The sequence below is a fragment of the Salmo salar genome, chromosome ssa06 (assembly GCF_905237065.1).
Source record: "Salmo salar chromosome ssa06, Ssal_v3.1, whole genome shotgun sequence".
NCBI classification, from domain to species: Eukaryota; Metazoa; Chordata; class Actinopteri; order Salmoniformes; family Salmonidae; genus Salmo; species Salmo salar.
The window spans coordinates 43502550-43523223 of NC_059447.1; the positions used below are offsets into that span (position 1 = coordinate 43502550).

General features: G+C 42.7%; 1 protein-coding gene across 4 annotated transcripts in view; it reads left to right on the forward strand.

Annotated features, from left to right (window-relative positions):
• The first annotated feature begins 3121 nt into the window (after nucleotides 1-3121).
• The window catches only part of LOC106607413 (junction plakoglobin), a 69539-nt gene continuing 51986 nt past the window's right edge, over nucleotides 3122-20674 (forward strand). For 2 of the 4 annotated variants that reach the window (XM_045720622.1, XM_045720624.1), the window contains exon 1: nucleotides 3151-3292. The gene's annotated coding sequence lies outside the window, so the exon portion shown is untranslated. Of the gene's footprint in view, nucleotides 3477-20674 lie in introns of all 4 variants that reach the window. The other 2 variants (XM_045720623.1, XM_045720621.1) reach the window with 2 other exon arrangements.

Here is a 20674-nt window from a genome sequence, read left to right on the forward strand (position 1 = left end):
AGGAAGTCACAAGGTAGGAGGCAGATGCTTGCCTTCCAGTTGAGCACAGTTCTTAGATGGGCACCCCAGTGTGAAATTGGTTGAGTTAATTTCCTCAATTCAAGTCGCTGCCATGGGCCAACCCACACAAATACACTATATATACTAAAGTATGTGGACACCCCTTTAAGTGAGTGTATTTTGCTATTTCAGCCACACCCGTTGCTGACAGGTGTATAAAATTGAGCACACAGCCATGCAATCTCCATAGACAAACATTGGCAGAACAATGGCCTTACTGAAGAGCTCAGTGAATTTCAACATGGCACAGTCATAGGATGTCACCTTTCCAACAAGTCAGTTTGTCAAATTTATGCCCTGCTAGAGCTACCCTGGTCAAGTGCTGTTATTGTGAAGTGGAAACGTCTAGGAGCAACAATGGCTCAACCACAAAATGGTAGGCCACACAAACTCACAGAATGGGAGCGCCAAGTGCTGAAGCGTGTAGTGTGTAAAAATCGTCTGTCCTCGGTTTCAACACTCACTACCGAATTCCAAATTGCCTCTGGAAGCAACTTCAGCACAATAACTGTTCGTCAGGATCTTCATGAAGTGGGTTTCCATGGCCGAGCAGCCGCACACAAGCCTAAGATCACCATGCGCAATGCCAAGTGTTGGCTACAGTGGATTAAAGCTCGCCGCCATTGGACTCTGGAACAGTGGAAACGTGTTCTCTGGAGTGATGAATCAAGATTCACCATCTAGCAGTCCGATGGACGAATCTGGGTTTGGCGGATGCCAGGAGAAAGCTACCTGCCCTAATGCATAGTGCCAACTGTAAAGTTTGGTGGAGGAGGAATAATGGTCTGGGGCAGTTTTTCATGGGTCAGGTTAGGCCCCTTGAACGGAAATCTTAATGCTACAGCATTCAATGTCATTCTAGATGATTCTGTGCTTCCAACTTTGTGGCAACCGTTTGGGGAAGGCCCTTTCCTGTTTCAGCATGGCAATGCCCCCATGCACAAAGCGAGGTCCATGCAGAAATCGGTGTGGAAGAACTTTACAGGCCTGCATAGAGCCCTGACCTCAACCCCATCGAATTGGAACACCGACTGCGAGCAACGCCTAATTGCGTAACATTAGTGCCGACCTCACTAATGCTCTTGTGGCTGAATGGAAGCAAGTTCCCGCAGCAATGTTCCAACATCTAGTGGAACGCCTTCCCAGAAGAGATAAGGCTGTTATAGCAGCAAATGGGGTACCAACTCCATGTTAACGCCCATGATTTTGGAATGAGATGTTTGACGAGCAAGTGTCCACATACATTTGGTCATGTAGTATATGTTCTCATAGATTGTGGATTTCCCTTCCAGTACAGTAGCTGCAAACCTCATATTCTTCTAATTCAACTCTTCTTCTTCATATTAGCCACACAAAAGACTGTTGTCGGAAACAATGACTGATTCATGGTCCTTTTGTGACTAGATCTCATACATGTGTTGTCATGTTTTCAGAAACATGTCTAAATGTCATACCAGATGCCTGATAGACACACCGAAAATGCTACTCGTATGCCATGTGAAGAAGTGTCAGGTCAGAAGAGGACTGAATCCAACCTCTTAGATATAGCTGTCATAGAGAACAGTGACTGGTCAATGGAGTTCTTCTTTCACACATTCTGCCTTGTGTGGTGAGCTGGTGGTTTGTGGTCCAGTTGGTTAGGCCCTAAGTGTTTTTCAGTGTACAGTATGTTCTCTGGTCAATGAAGTGGAACACATGACAGGAACACATACATGGAGTATGATGGCAGGTGCAGAAAGACAGGTTAGGCTGACGTTGAGTGTCCCTGGCCTAGACTGACCCGTCTGACCTCTGAGCTCTCTTAACCTACGCACGCACATGAACACATGCATGCACACAACTACACACACACTTATTTTTATTTTTGATACCCCCTTTCTCTCCCCAATTTCATGATATCATCCAATTGCGATCCAATTACATTTACATTTTACATTTTAGTCATTTAGCAGACGCTCTTATCCAGAGCGACTTACAGTAGTGAATGCATACATTTCAGTTCATGCCTTTTTTAAAATTTATTTATTTATTTATTTTTTGTGCTGGCCCCCCGTGGGAATCGAACCCACAACCCTGGCGTTGCACACACCATGCTGGCGGTGCACACACCATGCTGGCGGTGCAAACACCATGCTCTACCAACTGAGCCACAGGGATCTTGTCTCATCACTGCAACTCCCCAACGAACTTAGGAGAGGCCAAGGTCGAGACGTGTTTTCCAAAACATGACCCGCCAAACCGCGATCCTTAAACCCCGCCAGCCAGCCGTACCAATGTGTGGAAAGAAACACTGTTCAACTGACAACTGAAGTCAGCCTGCAGGCGCCCGGCCCGCCACTAGGAGTTGCTAGAGTACGATGAGCCAAGCAAAGCCCCCTCCGCCAAACCCTCCCCTAACCCAGATGCAGTGCCTTAGACCACTGCGCCACTCGGGAGCCCCCCCACACACTTATGAGACACATTCTGTATAATACACACATTGATTAATTACTTTCACAATGCTTCTCTGTTGCCTCAGTGACAATCACACATCACAATCTTCAAGTGGAGAGGCTGGCAGAGTACAAGAGTTAAGAGGGATTATTTGGTCATAACTCTCTAATGAGGGCACTGAAAGTTTAATTAGATTAGATGTACATAAGAGAGGAAGAGATAAATTATATTGCCCACATATTTCATTTGGTTGTAATTATTGTGGCAGGTTCTGGAGGAGTATGGGTGATAGGAAAGCAGAAATTTAAATGTAGACTTTTCTGCTTAGATTTAAAACATGCAGGAGTTATTAAATTTGGTGAATGTCATATTAGATGTTATGTTTTTAAATTGTTATTGGATGTCTCTTGATGATAGTTAGTTAGTTCCTCATGATGTATCACAATCTATTTCATAATTGTGCAGGGAGAAACATAAATATTTAGGCTATTCCTCACTCCAGAAGGAATTGAAAATTGTTACCGATATTGCACATACTTTTCAATTACCTTGTAATAACACTGTATTTGTTGATTTAGCCAATGACCGTTTCAACAACCCGCCTATTGGGTCTCTCTTGGTGCCGTGGGTGGAGACTCCACGAAATTGACGTTGTCACTGAACCGTTGCTCAACACATTCCCGACTTGCTTGGAACGGAGGGATCCAGAACGAGCAGGCGAACACGGGATTTAAGAAAAGTTTATACTCGGAGTGCTGCGCGCAAGGAGGTCCTGAAACCGGCGATTTAATTGCGCAAGGTAACCAACCTGTCAACACACTAGCGCTCTGGGGCGTCGCTTCAGTCGCATGCTGTAACATAGTGGAGTTTATTTGAGATGTCATGTTTTGTGGTGTTCGAAAAGCGAATGTTCTCTGTTACGATCAAAGATATTCGAGCAACAGTGTTTTCTCCAACACGATGCTGTGATGCGTTGTGAATAGGTAAGGTAGCCTATTGATCAGATGTAGTTTATAGCATTATCAATACCAAGTGACATTCCTTTCCAGCTACTGAGACTGATATGCTCCCTCTATGTCGTGTTTGTCTGGCATCTTTTATTGTGTCCGTGAACGTAGCCAGTCAACCTTCCTGAGCGTTTCAGTCTTGCCAGATGTGGGACATTTTGTTTCGGTCGAATAGGCTACGCACTGAGCTATATAATTGTTACCAGAATTGTCTCACACTTCTGCAATGTTGCTGTTGCTTTTGAATCGACATTCTTTGTCTGTGACATGGGTGTAGGCAGCAATCCATCGGTTGTCGGCGCGAGTGACCTGGCTAGGGGAAACTTGACTGTTTATTGATAGGAACTCAGGAATAGAGGTGCATGCACCTCTATCTCCAAATAGGGATGCATGCGAGTAGAATCGCCTAGGCATGACTAGTTTGGTATAAGTAGCCTAGACTATTGTTTTAGCTCATTCTAAAACATGAAACTCACCCTGTTGTCAATTCACCAAATATGTGTGTGGGTATTGCAATATGCTCAGTGTTACCGTATGCTACAGTTATGTCCTCTCCTGTGCGTTGTGCGTGGCTACCCGGACGATGCCGTCACGGTAATTACAATTACAGTAGAAGTTGTTTTGTAGTGGTGTTCGTAGTGAAAATCGATACGTGAGTGAGTCCCATAAGTGCCACACCTATATCAAATTATCTCACACTCATCGTGAGCGTCAGTCATGTTTCCTAATTGTAGCCTAGGCTACGTGTAAAACGGAATGGAGTTCTTGCCGTTAGGGAAAATCAATGTTTAACTTTTTGTTTCAGAGCCAGGGTTGCCAGGTCATGTAAATATTTCTAGCCCAGTGACAACTCAAAACCCACCCAAAAAGCCTGAAAACTAGCCTATTTGTTTTCTTCACAGCAAGACAGGAGTTGCCACATTGATACAATAAACCCTTTTACTATAACGTTATTGAGCAAATTAAGGACTATCTGGATACATTGTAACGATATTAGAATCAAAATTCGGTTTTCATCAAAATAATAATTATTGCAAACGAATTTGAATATGTTGCAAGAGAAAAGATAAGTTGCCCTTATTAAACTCGTCAGATCATTTTCGATCAATGGATGTCGATTTAACTTGTCTGACTGCTATGATTAAGCAATAACGCACAACGGGGTATGGTATATGGCCAATATACCATGGCAAAGTGGCTGTTCTTAAGCATGATGCAACGCAGAGTGCCTGCATACAGCCGTTAACCTTGGTATATTGGCCATATACCACAAACCAGATGTTAAGACTACAAACAGTTATAAATGACCCATTTACGAGATTGACTTGACATGTCAATAAGCATAGGCTAGAGACTAAAATCTGGGTTTATGATTGTATTTCAACCTTGCCATAGTTTGCTTAGATAGATGCAGCTAGCCTATAGCCCCTGATAGGCCTACATCTTATTTCAGATAGGCTACAGTAACCTAGGCAAGATGAAGGCAAGATGTAAACTGAACGATTTAGCAGCTTGCTTAGTTCAAATTAACAGGCTAATTAATAGCTTGGCGATTTCGAGGTAAGAAGTGCTTGTGTTTCACAATAGCCTGCTGGAATAGGATACTGAGGATGGGGTCATAATTTCAATCACTGAATTAAATATTAATAATATGTACAGTACCAGTCAAAAGTTTGGACACACCTACTAATTCAAGGGTTTTTCTTCATTTTTACTATTTTCTACATTGTAGAATAATAGTGAAGACATCAAAACTATAAAATAACACATATGGAATCATGGAGTAACCAAAAAAGTATGGCAGGTAGCCTAGTGGTTAGAGCGTTAGGCCAGGAACCGAAAGGTTGCTGGATTGAATCCCTAAACTGACAAGGTGAAAATCTGTCATTCTGCCCCTGAACAAGGTAGTTAACCCACTGTTGCCCAGTAGGCCGTCATTGTAAAGTAGAATTTATTCTTAACTGACTTGCCTAGTTAAATAAATCAAAATATTTCAGATTCTTCAAAGTAGCCACCCTTTTCCTTGATGACAGCTGTGCACACTCTTGGCATTCTGTCAACCAGCTTCACCTGGAATGCTTTTCCACGAGTCTTGAAGGAGATCCCACATATGCTGAGCACTTGTTGGCTGCTTTTCCTTCACTCTGTGGTCCAACTCATCCCAAACCATCTCCATTGGGTTGAGGTCAGGTGATTGTGGAGGCCAGGTCATCTGATGCAGCACTCCATCATTCTCCTTCTTGATCAAATAGCCCTTACACAGCCTGGAGGTGTGTTGGGTCATTGTCCTGTTGAAAAACAAATAATAGTCCCACTAAGTGCAAACCAGATGGTATGGTGTATCGCTGCAGAATGCTATGGTGCCCATGCTGGTTAAGTGTGCCTTGAATTTGAAATAAATCATGGATAGTGTCACCAGCAAGCACCCCCACACCATCACACCTCCTCCATGCTTCACGGTGGGAACCACACATCCATTCACCTATTCTGCATCTCACAAAGACATGACGGTTGGAAACAAAAATAACAATTTGGACTCATCAGACCAAAGGACAGATTTCCACCGGTCTAATATCCATTGATCGTCTTTCTTCGGAGAAAGCAAGTCTCTTCTTCTTATTGGTGTCCTTTAGTAGTGATTTCTTTGCAGCAAATCGACCATGAAGGCCTGATTCACACAGTCTCCTCTGAACAGTTAATGTTGAGATGTGTCTGTTACTTGAACTCTGTGAAGCATATATTTGGGCTGCAATTTCTGAGGCTGGTAACTCTAATGAACTTATCCTCTGCAGCAGAGGTAACTCTGGGTCTTCCTTTCCTGTGGCGGTCCTCATGAGAGCCAGTTTCATCATAGCTTTTGATGGTTTTTGCAACTGCACTTGAAGAAACTGAAAGTTCTTGACATTTTCTGGATTGACTGACCTTCATGCCTTAAAGTAATGATGGACTGTCATTTCTCTTTGCTTATTTGAGGTGTTCTTGTCATAATATGGACTTGATATTTTACCAAATCTTCTGTATACCACTCCTACCTTGTCAAAACACAACTGATTGGTTGAAATGCATTATGAAGGAAAGAAATTCCACAAATTCACTTTTTACAAGGCACACCTGTTAATTGAAATGCATTCCAGTTGACTACCTCATGAAGCTGGTTGAGAGAATTCCAAGAGTGTGCAAAGCTATCATCATGGCAAAGGGTGGCTACTTTGAAGAATCTCATATAAAATCTTGTTTAACACTTTTTTAGTTACTACATGATTCCATATGTGTTATTTCATAGTTTTGATGTCTTCACTATGATTCTACAATGTAGAAAATAGTAAAAATAAACAAAAACCCTTGAATGAGTAGGTGTGTCCAAACTTTTGACTGGAACTGTATATTAACTGAATATGCTTGTCAACAACAGCCAGTGTTTATTTATACATTTTTTTACCTGTAGCCTAATCTGACTGAATGTTGCAGTCAGTCTAATGCATTCCAACAACTGATCGGCAATTGCGATAGAGCTTTTATAACTTCCAAGTTAATTAACTAAACATGGCCATTAATAATTGCATAATAACACAAGGCTACAACAACAATACACTGAAGTTATAGGTTATTTATTACATTTGTTTGAAAGCTCCAGGTAGTGGCACAAATTGATTTGCAATGACTCCATTAATATAGTCATTTCAACATATTTATTGTATCAAATGTTAGCCTACAGTAGCCTGCAATGGCATATACATGATTAGGCTACTTGATGGCCAACAGATGCATATGCATCATTCTCCACATTTAATGTCAGTTTCATTGAGGACTTTTCACAATAACAGAAGCACACCATGGAGTTCCATAACTTCCATTAAAATGTTCCATTTGTGCATAATGACAAGTTAAATACCTACCTACAACTGGTAAAAAGTTGTCACGATGGGCGCATGTGCTGCTCTGTCTCCTCTCACTCACGTGACTCAGCCAATAGTGGACTAAGCTGCATGCTGCAGTGCTCTCTCAACACACCCTCTCTCAACACCCTGCCTCATTGCCTGAGAGTCAGCAGCAGCAGGGCACAATGAAATAGACTTGTAGAAGTAGCCCAAAAACCCGCAACCTAGGACCGATACATTTTCAAATCGTTTTCAAAGTCGCCCAATTTAGCAGAAAAACTGCGGACATGGCAACCCTGTTTGGAGCACATTGGGTGAATGGAATTGGATTGGACTGCTGCTGGCTACACCGAGAAAAGTACTGGAGAAAAGTAGCTACACATCAGTCAGAGAGCTGTCTGCTTATAGAATGCCTGTTCGTGAATTGTCATCCGAGTGGAGAAGTGCAACTGAAGCAGAAAATGCATCTGATGCTGAGCAGAAATTACGATAAGAAGCATTTTACACCTGCATTGAAAAAATTATAATTGGTGTGAAAAACTCTGAATTTTGCCTTAACCCGAACCCTATATTTAACTTGCTAGTTAATCTAAGTAAGTGGCTGAATTAATAAGGTGACAGGCCATCATATAGTGCCAGATTTCTGCCATGTTTGAGAAGTCAAAGTTCTTTGGATTAGTTATTTGTACAGCTGCCACTATCTTGATTTCCTTACGTTTTTTTCTCCTCTCCGTTCTCGGCCAGTCTTCTCCCTCCCTCTCTTCCCCGGCAGAGCAGAGAGCCCCGTTGCCCTAGTGACTCCAGACTCCACAAAGACACAGCGTGTACACATGCCGCTCGTTTGCATATTAAGCTAGCAGCCTCCATGGAAATTCGCTATTACTTGTGCTAATTTTGTTAGCATTCTGCCAATGTTTTATTTTTGCGTTTTTGGGCATCCCCTTGATATAATCCGGGAATACCATATATCTCGCTAAAAGAGAAGGACGGTATAAAGCTATGAAAATCTGGATACCACCCAACCCCAGGTTAGGGGAAGAGTTAGCTAAAAGGGTTAAGGTTAGGATTAGTGTTAGGCAAAGGTTTAGCTAACATGCTAAGTAGTCGCAAAGTAGCTCAAAAGTAATAGTAGTTGAAAAGTTTCAAATTAGCTAAAATGCTAAAGTAGTCCATGATGAAATTGAAACTTGCAACCTTTGGGTTGTTAGATGGTCGCATTATACGCTTACCCATCCACCCCGACCAACCACCCTTTTCCATATGTAACCATGTAACCATACCAAACGTAACATATCATACTAATTTGCGTGTCCCCGATTTACATTTACTATGTTACGTCTAGTCTATGAGACCAGGCTGGGAAACAAGTTTCTAAAAGAGCTTGTGACAGTGGATGCTCTGCTTTGCGGTCTACAAGCCCCCATCACATGCCTATCAACTGCCACCGCTCACTCCATCTCGCGCAGACCTACTACGGCCATTTTAGTTGTTAATAATTATCCCCTTGTGAAAATAGGGTATGGTCATTTTCTTGTCCAAATGCTGTAAAATTGCCGTCATTCAGTTGCTCATTCAGTAGCTCACTTTTCCCCACTCATATTATGCCTTTGAGATATAGGCTACAGCCTTTTCCCCTCTCCAAATAGCTTTTTTCCTCTCCTCATAGATATTTCCAGGTGGTAAACTATCCCTCTTCTTTGAATCACTATCATAATGGTTTTCCTCCTTTCCCCCCTTATTACATCTTCAAGTGCATCTTGGTCTGCAGTAGCCTTTTATGACATTAAGCCTGGTTGCTCTGGGTGCTAATGAAATCTCATTTCTAGCTGGTTGGTTGGCAACTGACGTCAAACTTGGGCAGATTTCAACACCCATAATAGTTTTCAGGTTATCAGGTGAATCCAGTCATCCGTATTTCAATACCTAGATGGCTGAATGCTTTTGTGAAGTGTCAAATATAGCCTACCACATCACAAGATGGATTATAGCCGAGTTATCTAGGGACAACCTGAGCCGACTGAAGCCCGGAGACAGGTTTTACCTAGGTGGCTGACATAATGTCAGGTGGAAAAGGGAACCAACTGGAAGTTAAAACGTAAAGTTTTTAAAGCAGTGGCTGCATCTTGTTCCATAAGCTATTCATCCCATCCCATCCTCCTATTTCTCTCCACTTTGCTGATCAAGGCTTAATTTACTGGGATACTATCAGAAACATGCCTATAGGTCCATCTTGCCCTCTGTTAAGTGGAGTATTGCTTTCTTATCTGATCTATGAAGAAGTTTGCTGAACGAAATGTAGCCAGAGTCTCTGTTTAGCCTAGATTAGTGGTTACCAAACTGCTTACAACACTTTTACGGTTGCCTTGCAGTGTTTGTTGACACTGTTGTTGAAACTGCCCATCAAAATCACTTCTCTTCGGTGGGATGTGGCATCTTGCCCATGTGCAAGAGACTAGGAGGGAGTACTGCCAGGGCCCCGGGTTCACACAGGGACTGTCAGGAGATAAAGTTATAATAAGGTGTTTGAGTGGGCAGCAGTGTGTGTGTGTGTGTGTGTGTGTGTGTGTGTGTGTGTGTGTGTGTGTGTGTGTGTGTGTGTGTGTGTGTGTGTGTGTGTGTGTGTGTGGGGGGGGGTTATTCTATCCTTGTGGGGACCTAAAATCCCCCAAAGTCCCCACAAGGATAGTAAAACAAGGAAAATTCTCCCCATTTATCACGTCCCCATGAGGACAAAGGCTATTTTAAGCTTAAGGTTTAGGGTTAGAATTAGAATTAGGGTAAGGGTAAACGGATTCGTGGTTAGGTTAGGGTTAGGTTTATGGTTTGGGTTTGGATTACGGTTTAAGGTTAGGGTTACCTTTAGGGTTAGGGGTCAGGAAAAATAGGATGTAAATATATTTTAGGTCCCCATGCGGATTATAGAACAAAACGTGTGTGTGTGTGTCCGTTCGTCCATCTGGCATGTTGGTAGTTGTCTCGTGTTTGGGGTTTAGTTTGTTAAATAGTACTCTAATTACACCAGTAACAACAGTATGTTGTCACATCCGTGTGTGTGTGTGTGTGGTATCTGCAGGTTTGGCTGGTGTGTGTGTCTGTTGTGCGTACGTGCTTAAGAGTGGGTGAGTGGCAGATGCCTTGAATGGCATCAAGTGTGTACTAGCTACATCTGTGGATTTGGTGTGACTGAGTATTGGTGTGGGTGTTAGCTCTGGCCTGGGTATGTCCAAGGGGTAAATCTGTGGGTTATGCGAAGGGATTGTGTGTTACAAGGCTTCTTCACTACTAGAGACCTGTGGTATGTGGTTGGATAGTGGGAATAGCATGCTCCTCTCCCATTCACTTCATCTCTCCCTGCAACATACACTTAGCATGACCAAGTGCTATGCCGCCTCAACATGGGCTTTATCTTCAAGGCGACACTTTGTGGAAGAATGATCTTAGGCCTCAATCAATGGACTCTTCTTTCATTTCTCCAATAGCTTTTGGGCTCATCTGATGGCGGAAAAGCATCAAAGCAATGGGCGGGTGGCTTCAGATACTGTAAACCAGATGGCTATTGTCAACAACATCCCTCAAAGGTCAAGGAAGATTCACTAGGTCAGGTTCAAAGTTAAACTCAACTAGAAACAACGCCAAGGCCTCCAATTAAAAAAACATCCCATTTTAAAAACAAACTCATAAAAGGGAAGATAAAGTCCATATGAGCACAGCTTTAGCCCTGCAAGTGCTGCTCCGTAATGGTCCTTAGGGTATTGCTCAATTTAAGGATCACTCTGCCTTTAAAGTGGCTGAATGTCAGGAGCATTCTAATTGAAGCAAATGGGAAGCAAAGGCACAGTGTGAGACGAGTCCTGTGTGCGCCTCAGTGCCCGTACTGAAAGACTATACTTATTCAAGGAAAAAATACATTGCAGACACTTTTAAGGTAAGCTGCCATTCAAGATAAAAACGAAAGCCCCTTCTTCTTATAGTACCTCTGAAATCACGAGCCCAGATTTAAAGGGACTATGTCAGTGGTTGCAATGGAGAATTTCAGCACATTCCAACCGCAGGTGTGAGTGAATGGGATTGAAATTGGACCACTCAGAATTGCTTAGAAGTGAGACCATTCAAACAAATTCACACCACTTCTCCCCTCCTCCTTTCACTCTCTACCTTACCTACACACATTCCAACCATCCATCCAACTGCTGCCAGCAGTGTAAGAGCGCTAGCCAACATGATCTTTCTGTTCCTTTCGCCCATATCATCAGAGAAACCTGCAGACGGAGGCTGACACGCTAAAGTGACACGCTAAAGGCGCTTCCCCTGTGGAGCCTTTCTGTTTATCCCCTACCACCTGCTCACGTCGTGATATCGCCCGCTGCCTCCTCCCCCCACCCCCCAACCTTCACACTCCCCTCAGCGAAGCTTCAGGGATATTGCAGCCCCACCACTGCCTGCCAACATGCACCCCCCCCCCCCCCCCCAAAGCCCTAACCTCCCTCAACAAGCCCCGAACTCCCTATGATTAATCCATGGAGTGTGTCAATTCTCTCCCTGAGCGAAGCGGGAATAATCGTGAGCAGCAGATTCATGGCAGCGTAGGTTTAATAAGCGTCCTCTAGTCGTCAGGTTTGGACCATGACAGTGACAGTATGATAGGCGTTACGGTTGGTGTAAGTGGTGATGAAAAGGAAACTGGGTTGTGTGTACGTGAGTGGAAAGTGCTTTGCTTTGCCTGGAAGAGGAGGTTTATAATAGACAGGGTCTGTTAAATATGCTGGGCTAACTGTCAGGGGTGTTTGGCGAAGGTTTGACGTTCCGCAGGGCTCAGGCTGCCAGCAAAGCAGTGTCTGGTCCTTTCAGAGGAGACTGGTTTGAGGCAGTCAGCCTAGCTAATCTCATTCCCCCACCATAGTGGAAGTCCAGACTCTCTTTTCTTTGTCTCTCGTTCACTCTCTTTCCATCTCTCTAAGTCTCTCTCTCTCTTTCTCACTCTATCTCTCCCCTCCAACCCATCCCTCACCATGCTGGAAGTGCCTACTCTCTTTTTCTTTATTTTTCTCCCTCACACACTCTATCACTCTCCTCCCTACAACCCTGCTGTTTGAACTCTATCTGTCAGGGACCTTTGAGAGAGATGGCAGGTTACACCTGGATCAGCTAGTCCTATATTCTCCCACTGAGAGTGGGGTCTGCTCTGGTCCTCTCGCGCGAAGTGTGTGTGTGTGTGTGCGTGTGCGTGCGTGCGTGTGTGTGTGTGTGTGTGTCGGCATGTTGCCTTGTCTGTAGAGGGCACACATTTGGTGTGTGTCTGTGTGTGGGTATATGTGCTCTGCATGCCTGTTATTATGTTTGCATGCATTTTACGTTGCGTTTGTACGATTTCCGTGTTTGTGTATGTGCTGCTCAGTGACAGAACTGTCAGTGGATACTGGAAATAACCTCTGTTGTCAAAAGCAGGTATATTCTCCCTATGGTTATGTAAGGCCTAATTATTATACAACCTGTCAGTTTGGTGTATTCCTCTACTTCCCTCCGACCAGGATTTCTCCCCGTGCTCCGAGCAGTATTGTCCCACATCTACTATTGTCTGAACACTACACTACACTGCCCTTGATAGTCTGACCCAAATACTCTATGTATTCAAAGCGACACAGTTGTTCAAATACCTTGTAAAACATTCTAGTGCTGTGCATAACCACTTAACTATGCACTTTATACACTAAAGCTAGGCCTTTTTGCAATAGTTTGAACACTCCTGATTTTTTAATCATTGTTCTGCCTATTGTAGTTAAAACACTATTCTAACAGTGATTTAAAGAGCGACTGAACGCACCGATTCTGCATATTTTTCTTTTGCTCATTAACAAAAACAAGATTTTAGTCTTGGGGGTGTGGTTCGATGTGGCAGTTACTTAAGTTTGCCCCTCATTGGACACCATAGGAACAAAGCCAGTATCACTTCCTCAAAATAGTCAAAATGAATCTAAGATAACTCAAGAAATCTGTAATTAATGTTGATGCTTTTGCTGAGGAGCTTTTAGATAGAAATTTTACTAGCTAAGGTGCAGTATTGCAGTATGTGCAGTATTTCGCAAGTCAAAGTTTGATCCACTGTGCTGCTGGGCAGGTCTGTGTCTCACTGTCTGTGTGTTCTGCTGTACGATTGGATTCTAGTGCAAAGACTTCACACAGCATCATTCTGAAGACATGACACTCTTGACACTCAACTTGACATCTTATAGCAGTCAAAACACTGATACTACTCGCGCTAGTCAAGACAACAATAAATTATTCATAAAGAAACACATGCAGTAGTGAAGATGCTGCTTTGCCCACATTAGTTAAAACATATTCTGGACTCACACACCATCAAATGGGACCTTAACAAGAGTAATCTTTAATTAGTCTTTAAAGGAGAGAAGTGGTTGATTATTTCAGCCTTTGTATTTACGACACAATCTACTTAGCCAATTCTTTGTCTATACCAGTGGATGCTCCTCAGAGGAGGAAGGGGAGGACCATCCTCCTCAGTAAATTTCATAAAAATACAAGTATTGAAACATTAAAAAAGTGATCTACAGTAGCCTTAGCAGCACTCTGTAGGGTAGCACCATGGTGTAGCCGGAGGACAGCTAGCTTCTGTCCTCCTCAGGGTACATTTTCTTCAATACAAAACCTAGGAGGCTCATGATTCTCAACCCCCTACTGAAAGCATAAGCTACAGTTAGCTAGCACTGCGGTGCATAAAATGTGGTGAGTAGTTGACTCAAAGAGAGAGAAAGACAGTAGTTGAACAGTTTTGAACAAATTAATTTCTTCCAAAATTAAGGAGAAGTGAGAGAGAGCTAGCTATAGTTGGTTGTATTTTGCTGGGCACGTCTGTCACATTGTCTGTGTGTTCTGCTGTACGATTGGATAGACCACAATCACCGCAGCTGTTTATCCCAAGGTAGTCGGCAAGTGGGTATTGTCGAACTCAAAACCCAACCCTTAAATAAGTTATGACGAGCTCATCTACACAAATCTCACACAACTGTCTTTTGGATGATTCTGACTTTATGACAGAAAGGAACCTACTTGCACTTTTTAGTCAATTTTGGCACTGGAATAAATGTTTCTGACTAATATTGATGTCACATATGTAATTTTCAACTAGAGAAGTTGGTTTTTGAGTTCAGTTCTGCTTTAAAGAGTGCACTCCATAGTCGTCTTAAGAGTTAACTGTACCCTTTATTCTGAATAGCACAAGGTAGTTCTAGTGCAAAGACTTCCCACATCATTATACTGAAGGCATGACACTCTTGACACTCAACTTGACATCTTACAGCAGTCCAAACACTGCTACTACACGCACTAGTCAAAACAACACAAAGTGGTTTATAAAGAAACACATGCAGTAGTGAAAATGCTGCTTTGCCCACATTAGTTAAGACATATTAATCTTCAATTAATCTTTAAAGAAGAGAAGTGGTTGATTATTTCAGCCTCCGTGTTTACGACACAATTCACTTAGCCAATTCGCTTCGCTCCCCGTTTATAAGAAAGCTTTTCAATTTATTCCTTAACTTCCCCTCCACCTTTCCTCCTTTGTGTTTACATAATGATTGTTTTGAAGTAAGCCTTCATTTATTTGAATTATAGGGGATGGCAACCAAATTGAATTGGCACATTGTGGCAGAATGACGGTAGCTCAAGGAACAGAACAATGAGGTGCTCTCGTCAACAAGCATCGATTGGAACATGAGAAAATTAGAACTGACTGAGTCATCTGAAATGGCTCGCGAACAATCCACTTTAGCCTTGAACGAACATATCCATTTCTACACATGCTATGTCAGTGGGTACGTCTCCCCCCGCTTGTTGCACCCCGGCTTGGTTTCTTCCTCCTCAGCTCTGGGCAGTTTGATCTGTTAAATTTCACAGGGCTTAACCGTTCCCTGTTTTTCTCTGTCTGTGTGTGGAGGAAGAGTTCACTCAGTGTGCGGATTATTTCTCCCATGAGGCTGAGGGGGTGAGGAGAGCCCAGTCTGTCAGATCTGCCCACGTTGCCTCGCGGTTACCGTGCCAACCCCTTGGGTCTGAGGGTGGGAGGGAGAGTGGAGCCGGGTGTCTGCAGGCTGTCAGGTCTCTGCCAGGTCTCCCCGCGACAGACCAGACCAGACCAGCTACATCTCCAGAATGGCCAGCGCCTGTTGTTTTCAGGCTAAGGTCTTATTCAAATGGCCTTTGGATACTCTGGTGTTGTAGTCCACCGCACCCACTTCTGTTCTCCATCTGTGTGTGTGTGTGTGTGTGTGCGTGTGTTTGTGTGTGTGTGTGTGTGTGTGTGTGTGTGTGTGTGTGTGTGTGTGTGTGTGTGTGTGTGTGTGTGTGTGTGTGTGTGTGTGTGTGTGTGTGTGTGTGTGTGTGTGTGTGTGTGTGTGTGTGTGTGTGTGTGTGTAGGTCTGTTGAGCCGTACAGCATATAGCTGGCTCCTCTGCACAAAATCAGGATGACTGGAGGACAAGAGGGCGTAGGAGGGCTCAGGTTTTGGCCTACAAGCTTCTTGTCTCTCTTTGTGTGTCTCGCTCTCTCGCTCTCTTGCTCTCTCTCTGTATCTCTGTCTCTCTCTCTCTCCTTACGTTTCTCTTACTCCTTCTTCTTTGTCTTACCATCTCTGACCCCCTTCCCCCACTGATGCACTCTCCTTGTCTCTTAACTTTGTCTTCCTGTCCATCTTTCTCCCTCTGTCTTTTTCTCAGCCTTCCTCACTTTTAATATGTTTCTCTCAGAGGTCCACTTGTCTCTCTTTATCTGTACTGATCCTTACACTAGGATTGGCCTCTTTTCCAACTGGCTTTGGCCATATGTGACCGACCAGCTCGATTCGGTCCTATGTAGCAACATTTAAAACATATATTTTTTACAGTGGATAAAAGTAGAGACTCAAAGCTAGAAAATGGTATATCATACACTGCCGTTGAGGAACAATTGGAAAGTAATTCTGCTTTGAAGTTGATAAACTTATAACCCAATTTTTGAGAAAATGGCCCTTGAATGTTTTGGTACACCTACTGGAGAGCTCTTCTTTGTCTACACCAGTGGAGGCTCCACAGAGGAGAAAGGGGAGGACCATCCTCAGTGAATTTAATAAAAATACAAATAGTGAAATATTAAAAAAGTTATCCTTTTTAGATAAAACTATACTAAATATATTCAAGTCACCAAATAATTGATTAAAACACAGTTTTGCAATGAAGGTCTACAGTAGCCTCAACAGCACTCTGTAGGGTAGCACCATGGTGTAGCCGGAGGACAGCAAGCTTCCGTCCTCCTCTGGGTACATTGACATCAATACAAAACCTAGGAAGCTCATGGTTCTCACCCCCTTCCATAGACTTACACAGTAATTATGACAACTTCCAGAGGACGTCCTCCAACCTTTCAGAGCTCTTGTAGCATGAACTGACATGTTGTCCACCCAATCAAAATATCAGAGAATGAATGTAGTAACGTAAACTCATTCATTTTGTACATCGCCTTGGTCCGTACAATTAACCTTATTTTAGCGCCCACAAAATGTAATACTTCCAAACCAATTGTAATGTCAATACCATTGTAAAGCAAACTTTCTCCCCTTTCCAACAAAATAAATGACATGACCTCCACACTGCCCGTTTCTGCATGATTCAAGAAGGCAATGAGCTCCGTCGGGATCTTCTTCAAAATGGCAGGTGGGGAAGCAAAACTAATGCGTGATAGTGAGAAGGAGAGATGTCATGTGGGAAAACTGCTTTTTTTCACTCGATCTGTCCAACTTATCACCTTATCGCCTCTAAAATGTAAATAAAACACTATAAAGAGTTTATATAATGTGTCATTACATACCTATTTGAAGTTTTGTGTCGAATTTGAATCTGGTTTTTAGGGCGGTGCTAAAGTGATCTTCAGAAGTAAACATTGTCTTTTGAGTGTCATGATCGCTTGCAGTGACGATGCAAAAAATTACTAGGTATCCCCCCTTACCCCCGTCACTGTCCATTTCTTGTTTTTAAATGATGAGAGAAGTGCTACACCTGGTGGAGAGAGATTGTAAGACAGAAATAGTTACTTTACGTGTGCTGTTCGTTACGGCATGACACGTCACGATGTAACGGAGGGTCAGTTTTTTTAACTTTTCTCCAATACTATAGAGCCATTACCATGTCGATCAATGCTTGAATAGAAACGTAGTTCACACCCCATATTTTGAAGTCAACACAGTTGCTGCATTCCCATTAGTTTTCTTTGCAGCCTTGTTTGAATATCGCGGTTGCGCACATTTGTACAGAATGGGGTGAGTTTACATTACTGCAAGCATAACTTACAGCTAGCACTGCAGTGCATAAAATGTGATGAGTAGTTGACTCAAAGAGAGAGAAAGACAATAGTTGAACAGTTTTGAACAAAATTCATTCCTTCCAAAACTAAGGAGAAGCGAGAGAGAGAGCTAGCTATATTTGGTTGTATTTCTTCTTACTTTCACTTTCACTTAGCTACTTAATGCAGCTAGCTAGTTTAGCCTACTCAAACACTCGGCTCAAACAGAGAGGAATGCTATGTTAGCTAGCTGGCTATGGCTATCCAACACTGGAACTCTTCCAAGTCAAGGTAAGCTTTTGGTTTTACTGCTAAACTGTTTTCTGACTGTACACTGTACTGCATGATTGTAGAGGGTTTACTAACATGTTAGTTCTTGTAGCTATGTTGACTATGACGTGACAACGATGTAGGCTGTGTGTAGCGGTTATAGTGGTCATGATATGAAGGTTTGGCTTGGAAAGTTTTTTTTAATCTAGTCACAGACAGCTGATGTGTTGTGCACTGAAGTCCACAAGCGAAGGAAAAAGGTGAGAGGAGGAGAGTGCGTAGATAGTTGCTGTTTTTATGTGGCTGCTATGAAAGTGAATTGTGTTTGCGTGTGATCAGGGGTGTATTTATTCCGCCGATTGTGTTCAAAAACGTTTCTTAAACGGAAGCAAACGGAACGAAAATACCTGAATTTGTCCAGTAGAAATACTCATTTGCAACTGATGGACTGATGATTTCTCCCTAGATCGGCTAGTTGAAGGCAAGAGTGTGCAAGGCGTGTCACGCCTGCTCCCAATCTCCCTCCCTGGCGCTCGAGGGCGCCAGGCTGCCCTGCACTACGCACTCCTGCCACAATCATTACGTACACCTGCTTCCCTCGTCACGCGCATCAGCGATTCATTGGACTCACCTGGACTCATCTGTGTTATTACCTCCCCTATATCTGTCTGTTCCCCAGCTCTGTTCCCCGCTTCAGCATTGATTGTCGTATGTCGTTGTGTTACCCGGTTCTGACGCTGTTCCTGTCTTTTTCCATGTCTGTGCAAAATTAAATGTTCACTTTCTGTACCTGCTTCTCTACTCTACTCGATTCTTACAAGACGGTATAGAATGTGTCACTGTCTGTCACCTTGATTACTAAAAATGTTCTAATTTGTTAACATTTTCATTCATAGGCTATGTTGTAGCAACCTCATGATGGGTACGGGGAAAATTCAAGTAAACCTATCGATGTTACATTGAACTGGGTGAATGAAATATAAATGACAGCCATCCAATATGCTGTTATAGAAATAAGGCCATGCTCATTAAAAAAATGATCATCCTCCCTCATCTTGGACCGGACCGACCACCAATGTTCTACACCCATTCAGTATCATTCACACCCTCTTAAGCCTTAGCCTCACCCTTCTCTTTAAGGATTCACATTTGAGGCCATGTGCAAAAACAGAGTGAGTTAGGTAGTGTAGTAAACATCCAAAGATTTTAAGACTAAAAGTGGTGAAAGTAGTAGCAAAAATACACTTTATCTAGTCCTTGACCTATATCCTAATCCAGTGTTTCCCAAGTACCCCCAACAGTACACATTTTCATTGTAGCCCTGGACAAACACACATTACTCAACTCGTTGAGGGCTTGATGATTAGTTGACAAGTTGAATCAGGTGTGCTTGTCCAGGGTTACAATACAAATGTGTACTATAGGGGGTACTCAAGGATCAGGGTTGGGAAACACTGTCCTAATCTTACTTTGGCACAGGTCATGTTGTTATTCACATTACTGTCTCTGGTAAACAAACACTATATCAAATAAAATCTATGTTTATTTGTCACATGCACAGGATACAGAAGGTGTAAACGGTACAGTGAAATGGTTACTTGCATATTTGCATAGTAGCAATATCAAAAATAGAAAGTGTCCAGATAAATATTCTATAAATATTTTATAGTTATTAGATGACTCCTACCCAGACACACTTGTCTAAAATGATGGACATGTGAAAGAAATGCTATAACCAACCCCCAGCCACATCTATCTAAGTGGCTGGGTCACTATTGTTTAGACATGTACACATGGTCATGAAATAATGTACAATAGATGACCGTAATCACCACCAGATACACTTGTCTAACTTGATGGGGCATGTAATCATCTGACAAAGTGGAGTCTTTTGTTTAGACATGTAGCTAGCTAGCTAAACAATGTACCTAATGGTGCTTTCAAGGCAACTGGAAACTTGGAAAAATGCGAAGTCAAATCATCACGTCAGTGATCTTCAAGTCATAAAATTGGGGCTCTAGAAAGAGGCCCGAGTCACCGAGTTGGAATTCCAAGTTGGATGACCGTTCAAAATTATTTCTCCCTGTCGGAGTATGCTTTTTTCTGAGTTCCCTGTTATCTTGAACGCACTGAAGTCGGAGATTTACAAGTTCCCAGTTCAGATTTCCCAGTTGTTTTGACTGCGGAAATAATCCAAACCCATACTACTAGCATTACAAACTGAATGTGATAGCTAATCAACATGCATGAATCTGCATGTAGCTAAAGCTAACTAACTAGGTTCAATGTTAGCTAGCTAGCTAACATTAGGCTATAACTAGCTATGCAAATACATTTCTGAGATACAAATAATATTACTACACAGATCATACATATAATGTTAGCTAGCTAATAGTATACTTTAATTTGCAATGACAATTACTTTCTGGCAAAATTAGAAACGTAAAATATCTGAAAATGTAGCTTACTAGACTCTTACCTGTATACATGGATGAACGCTTCTCCCTCTCTGTCACGGATGCCATGGTTGCCCTTAGTTTGACGATGTAACCCGGAGTTTTCTGTGTTCTGTTTTCGACTCCCCTCCGCATATTTGTAATCAAACGCCAGAATTTTCTGCATCTCCTGAGCTATCATTCTCTGCTTCCACCGGGCATTCCAACTTCTTCCATGACAACAACACTGTTGATCGCCATTTCT